Source organism: Trichosurus vulpecula, chromosome 1 (genome assembly GCF_011100635.1).
Source record: "Trichosurus vulpecula isolate mTriVul1 chromosome 1, mTriVul1.pri, whole genome shotgun sequence".
Classification (NCBI taxonomy): Eukaryota; Metazoa; Chordata; class Mammalia; order Diprotodontia; family Phalangeridae; genus Trichosurus; species Trichosurus vulpecula.
This window is the reverse complement of record NC_050573.1, coordinates 427,465,880-427,473,489: the sequence shown is the minus strand read 5'-3', so window position 1 is coordinate 427,473,489 and position 7,610 is coordinate 427,465,880.

The window sequence follows — 7,610 nt, the reverse complement described above, 5'->3', positions numbered from 1 at the left end:
TGTTGTTTGTACATAGTTTTTTTCAGGCTTTCTTCCCCACTAGAAAGTGAACTCCTTGAGGACATGGACTTTTTTTTTTGCCTTTTGTTTGTATCCTCAGTGCTCTTAGTACAGTGCCTGGTACATATTAGGTGCCTAGTTATGTTTGTTGTCTTGACTTGAATAAGAGAAAGAGGGTGAGCTGATTTTCACTTATGAAATTGCACAGCACTTTTAGCAATCATGAGTTCATCCCTGACTTAATATCAGTTTTTTTAAGACCAGATACTTTTCTGGCATTGCTACATATTGGCCAAATTGGCAGAATTGGCCAAATGGAAAAGGAGAGGTAGGAGGAAGGGAGGAAGAAAGGAAGGAACATTGCCTAACTGGAACTGGCCTTTCTTAATATAAATAGCAAAGAGCAAATACTACAGAAAGAAAGAAATCAAATATTGAGGAGTCACAGTCAGGATTACACAGGATTAGCAGCTTCTACATTAAAGTAGAAGTATTCTGGAAGGCAAAAGAGCTTGGATTATAATGAAGAATCAACTACCCAGAAAACTGAGCATGATCTTTTAGGGGCAACAATGGACATTCAGTGAAATAGGGGATTTTCAAACATTCCTGATGAAAGAGCTAAAAAGAAAATTTGGTTTTCAAATACAAGACTCAAGATGCAAAAAAAGGTAAATGGGAAAGGAAAAAATATGTTATTCAATAAGGATCCCTACACAGAATCATTATATTTGTAACTATTAAGAACAGTAACTCTATTAGGGCATTTAGAAGGAGTATACATAGACATAGAGAGTGCAGTTATGAGTTGACTTTGATAGGATGATATAAAAAATTAAGGGGTGAGAAATAGGATTTCACTGGGAGAAGAGGGAAGGGACAGGCAAAATGGAGCAAATTATAATGCATGAAGAGGCACAAAAGACCTATTATAATAGAGGGAAAGAAGAGAGGGGGTGAGCATTATTTGAGCCTTACTCTCATTGGATTTGGCTCAAAGAGGGAAGAACATACACATTTAATTGAGTATAGAAATCTATCTTACCCTATAGGAAAGTGGGAGGGGAAAGGGACAATAAAATGGGAGGGGGGAGGCTGAGAGAAGGGAGGGCAGATTGAGGGAGATAGCTGTCAGAAGCAAAACACTGGTGAGGAGGGAAAGGGTGAAAGGAGAAAGAGAGAAAAAATATGAACAGGAAAAATAGGATAGAGGGGAATACAAAATTAGTAATCATAGCTGTGAATGGGAATAGGATGAACTCACCCATAAAATGGAAGTGGGTAGCAGAGTGGATTAAAAAACAGAATCCTATAATATATTGTTTATGAGAAACACATTTGAAGCAGAAAGACACACAGAATAAAGGTAAAAGGTTAGAGCATTATGAAGTTAAAAAAAGCAGGGATAGCAATCATGATCTCCGACAAATCAAAAGCAAAAATAGTTCTAATTAAAAGAGACAAGGAAGGAAACTACATCTTGCTAAAAGGTACCATAAATGATAAAGTAATATCAGTACTAAACATATATGCACCAAATGGTATAACATTCAGATTTCTAAAGGAGTAGTTAAATGAGTTACAGGAAGAAATAGACAGTAGAACCATACTAGTAGGGGACCTCATTTTTCCCCTCTCAGAACTAGATAAATCTAACCACAAAATAAACTAAAAAGAAGTTAAGGAGGTAAATAGAATTTTAGAAAAGCTAAATATGATAGAGAATTTTCTGGAGAAAATTCAATGAGGATAAGAAGGAATACATCTTTTTCTCAACAGTACATGGCACTTACACAAAAATTGACCATGCTTTAGTGTATAAAAACCTCACATTCAAATACAGAAAGGCAGAAATATTAGTACATCCTTTTCAGATCATGATGCAATAAAAATTACTTTTAATAAAAGGTCATAGAAAGATAGATTTAAAAATTAATTGGAAACTAATCTAATCCTAAAGAATGAGTAGGTCAAAGAACAAATCATTAATGCAGATGGAAGCATACAGTTTTCTCTTTTTTTCCTTTCTCATGGTTTTTCCCTTTTGTTCTGATTCTTTTTTTCACAACACGACTTATGTAGAAATATATTTAATATGACTGTACATGTATAGCATATATCAGATTGCTTGCCATCTTGGGGAGGGGGAGGGGACAGAAAGAGGGAAAAAATTTGGAACTCAAAATATAAAAATGAATGTTGAAAACCATCTTTAACTGTCATTGGAAAAAATAAAATACTATTAAGTGGGGGAAAAACAAATCATAGAAACAATCAATAATTTCATTAAAGAGGATGACAACAATGAGACAACATACTGAAATTTATGAGATGCAGCCAAAGCAGTATTTGAGGGAAAATTTATATCTCTAAGTGCTTGCATCAATAAAATAGAGAAAGAGCAGATCAATTAATTGGGCATGCAACTAAAAACAAAAGCTAGGAAAAGAACAAATTAAAAATCTCCAATTAAACACCAAAATGCAAATCTTGAAAAGCAAAGGAGAGATTAACAAAATTGAAAGTAAGAAAACCATTGAACTAATAAATAAAACTAAGAGCTGGTTTTATGAAAAAAAATAGCTAAACCTTTGGTTAATTTGATTTTAAAAAGAGAGAAGAAAACCAAATTAAATGAAAAGGGTGAATTCACCATCAATGAAAAGAAATTAAAGCAATAATTAGGAGTTATTTTGCCAATTGTATTCCAATAAATCTGACAATCTAAGTGCAATGGATGAATATTTACAAAAATATAAATTTCCCAGATTAACAGAAAAGGAAATAGAATACTTAACCCCATTTTAGAAGAAGAAGTTGAACAAGCCATCAGTGAACTCCCTAAGAAAAAATCCCCAAGACCAGATGGATTCACAAGTAAATTCTACCAAACATTTAAAGAACAATTAAGCCCAATACTATATAAACTATTTGGGAAAATAGGGGAAGAAGAAGTTCTGCCAAATTCCTTTTAATGCACAAACATGGTGTTGATACCTAAATCAGGAAGAGCCAAAACAGAGAAAGAAAACTATAGACCAATTTCCCTAATTAGTATTGATGCAAAAAATTTAAACAAGGCACTTAGCAAGGAGATTACAGCAATGTATCACAAGAATCATACACTATGACCAGGTAAGATTTATACCAGGAATGCAGGGATTGTTTAATATTAGGGAAACTATCAGCATAATTGACCATATTAATGACTAAATGACCAGAAATCATATGATTATCTTAATGGATGTAGAAAAAGCTTTTGACAAAATATAGCACTCCTTCCTATTAAAAATACTAGAGAGCATAGGAATAAATGTAGCTTTCCTTAAAATGATAAGTAGTATCTACCTAAAACCATCAATAAGAGATCTAGAGGAAGGCTTCTAGTCCATTGAATACATCCTCTTCAGAGGACTTAAGAGAGAATATGGACAAGAATTTCCCAAGATAAAATGGTCTATATAGACTATAATCTGCAAAAGTGGAGAGACCACACTCATCATTGATCCATTGAGGTAATAAAGTATATTTATGTTATAGAATATAAATTACTTGAGGGTAGAGGCCATATTATTTCTTATCTTTGTATATCTGGTTTCAACCAAAGCATTTATACATGTTAATACATGATTGTAGACTGATTGTTTATTGAACTGAATCTAGTTCAGCTGTTAAGGTGACCTGGATGTATGTCTTCTGCTGAAGACCACAGGGAAAGAAGCACCAATCTTTATGCTGATAACATGTCCTTATTGTCTTTGACTTGGAATGATCTTAAGAAAACATTGGACTAGTTAAGGAGTTAACATACTCCTTGCTTCCTACTGCTATTTCTATTCTCTGCCACAGTTGTCATCAATCTCTTTTTTTCCTTGAGATATACTCTATCCTTCTATATCACTCTGTTCAGAACCTTATTGTTTTCATTTATGAGGCAACTATGGTGCAGAGGATAGAGCATTAGATGTTGAGTCAGGAAGTCCTGAGTTCAAACCCTGCCTCAAACACTAGCCATTTGATCCTGGATAAATCACTTAATCTCTGCTTGCCTCAGTTTCTCCATCTGCAAAAATTGCAATAATAATAGTACCACACTCTCAGGGCTATTATGATGATTAAATGAGGTGTTTGTAAAGCATTTTGCTAACCTTAAAATACTATATATAAATGTAAGCTATTATTATTATTATTATTTACTGTTCACAAAGTCACTATCCAGTTTTTCTTAAGCAGTTTGGTACTTGACTCACTTTTCACTGACATTTCTTCAAACTTCCCAGTCTTTTACTTCATCAGTTGTCAATTAACTCTCATGACCAATATCTCTGCACTTTACCTTATTTAACTTTAGTGATTGGTGGGCATACCTTGTACCTCACCATCACCTCAAATTATTACATCTCCATGACCTTGAACTCTGAAATTTTGATGAAGATCTCCTGTCCTTCCACATCTCTCTCTGTGTCTCATTCCTCCTAAACCTTTTTTTACCCTTATCACAACCTCCAATTCCTTGTGTGCATTCCTTCCATATTTCCCCAGCCCCTACATTACCCTGATTCTGATCTCATTTTCACTCCTTCATAGTGTTGACTCTACAATGAACCAGTATTTCTCTGTCCTTGAATCTTTTGCTCCCTTGTCCTTCCAGTGTTCATGCTTTGCCACGCTTCATCCTTGGATTGAGACTAGTCCAAAGCTGCTGACCAACTCAGAGGAAGTTACACAACCATACAGAATGGGTCTACTAGATGTTCATGCTCTTTTCTCAACTGGACTCTTACTTGTTCCTTGGCCATTCTGTTCTTCGATGATTGACTCTTTACCATACTCCACAGGAAGCTATTCCAAACCTCTCCTCTCCCCATAAGGCCCCAGTGCCATTCCCAATTCCCTTCTTTCTCAACAAATGATCTTGTCTCCTAAAATTTATGGAGAAAATTAAGGCCACTTATCATGACCTAGATTAGGGCTTCTTAAACTTTTTTCACTGGAGGACACTTTTCACTTCTGCAGTGTTCATTGTGTGCTGTGTATGGCCTGAGGGCATGTGCAGTGCAAAGTGTGCATACTTTGTGTTCAGAACCAAGGCTTCAGTGAAACTGCATGATTCAACTCAGGCAAGTGCTGCCAGAAACACCTCAGATTCATCATGCATTTGATTTTTAATTAATTTTTGGTCACGCTTTCAGAAACCTTTTACTGTTGCCAAATTTTTACAACCCCATACGTGGTCGTGACCCACTTTTAGAAGTACCGAAACTTACCTCTCCAACTACATACCTCAAGACACCTGGCTTCATCTTTATCCATCATCTTCTCTTTGGCTTCAGTCTCTGAGAAAGATGTGGCCCTTCTTTGGTTTTTTGTTATTTTTTTTTTGAGGGAGGAAGGTAGGACAATTGGGGTTAAGTGACTTACCCAAGGTCACACAGCTAATAAGTGTGTCAAGTGTCTGGGGTCAGATTTGAACTCAGGTCCTCCTGACTCCAGGGCCGGTGTTCTACTCACTGTGCCACCTAGCTGCCCCAAGAGGTGGCCCTTCTTGACAAGGCTAACACCTTTATTTGTGCTACTGATCCTTTCTTCCCTTTTGAGAGGTTGTCCTGTATACAATTTCTTCTCTCTCTTTCTTATCTTCAATATCTCCTGATATACTGACTCCTTTTTTTTTGTAACTACAAACATATTCATGTCTTCCCTATCCCTAAAAAACTTTTATTCACTTTTGCCGTCTCACCATCCCATTTCCCTCTTTCCTTCCAGATGAGTCATTTCTACTTGCTATCTCCATTTTTATTTCCTATTCTTATTTCTTGCAATTCCACTTTTGTTCTCACCACTTGCCTGAAACTTCTCTTTCAAAGGTTTCCAGTGAGCTCTTAAGATGCAGCTAGATCTGATGGCCTTTTCTCAGTCCTTATCCTCAGTATTTCTGCAGCTTTTGTCACTGCTGACTTTTCCCTCGTCTTGGATATACTTTCCTCTTCATTTGGATGCTCCTTTTCCATCTCCTTTACTAATTCATCATCTGCCTCCCTTTTGTTAAGTGTAGGTGTCCCTCAGAGCTCTGTTCTGAACACTCTCCTTTCCTTTCTTCTTCTATCCTCCCCTCTTCCCTCTCTAGGTCCTTTTACTTCATCACATAATTTCATTTACCTTCTCTGCACAGATAGCTCCCAAATCTATATATACTGTTAAATTTGTTTGTTTGTTTGTTTATCAGAGTTGTGTAGAAAGCCGTGAAGGTGAAGAACTTTCTCTACCAGTGCTGATAGGCACCTTCCATATAACTTAACCTCTTAAAGAATTGCCTGGGACACTGAGAAGTTAATCAAGTTACCCAGGGTAACATGGCAAGTATGTGTCAAAGACAGAACTTGAACCCAGGTCTTCTTGATCCCTAAGCCAGTTTTTTTAATCCAATATATGCACTACCTCTCTACATTTTTAGATTTAATCTCACTCCCAAAACCCAGTCTCACATCAATGAGCTGCTGATGAATGTTTGTGTCATCAGTTTGTCAAACTCAACACGTAAAAGTATAACTCATCTCCCCCCTCCAACATTCCTCATCCAAACTTTCACAATCTATAAAAAATATAATCATATTCCTAATCACCTAGGTTTATAACCTCAAAATCAGCCTAACCTCTTCCCACCCTTCCCCAAACCCTTGCCCCCCTTAATCTGTTGGAAAGTTCTGTCCATTATAATCATAATCATGTAATAGCTAATGTTTATGTAGCACTTTCTATGCTCCAGGCACCATGCTAAGTGCTTTACAATTACTTATTACCACAACCCTAGAAGGTAGGTGCTGTTATTATCCCTATTTTATAGAGGAAGAAACTAAGGCAAATAGAGGTTAAGTGATTTGTCCAGGGTCACACAGCTACTAAGTGTGCGGCCACATTTGAACTCAGATCTTTATGACTACAGACTCAGTGCTCTATTTACTGCACCAAACTAGAGGTTTTGAGGATACTTCAGGAATTTAAAAAAATTAAGCTTTAGCTATTCATTAAACAGTAGCAATAACCAAACTATAATAATTTTGGAATTTGAATTAGATCCATTGTCTATATTAATGAAATTCACCAGATAATTGCTGACTCTTCTTCTTTCTTTGCTTCTATAGTTTATGTCTATATGATGTTAAAATAGCTAATTGATTCAGTCAATTCAGTTAAAAAAATTCAATCCAAATAGTAAAAGTTTTAGTCAAACTTAAAAAAATCATTCATAAAAACAATTGGCTGGTTGGAATTTTCTTTTTTAACTTTTCAATCAATTGTGTTGACATCTTGTTGGGACTACCTACTTTGATAATGTGTCCATTTTCCAAATTTCCAAATTTGTAAATCTTCTAATTGAAAGATAAAGTATAAATGCAAATCACCACTGACTACACTACTATTACTTGAATGGAGCATGCCTGTTGTCCAGACAGTTGGATGAGTAGCCCATAGAATTGGTTTATCAGTATGTATATGTTGATAAGATGTTGCAGATGGATTATAAACTGAGGTCAGAAGTGGATAAAAGACAGAGAGCAGTCTGGTTTGCATATGTAAACTGAGCAGTGCCACCCATCTTTTCAATAGCA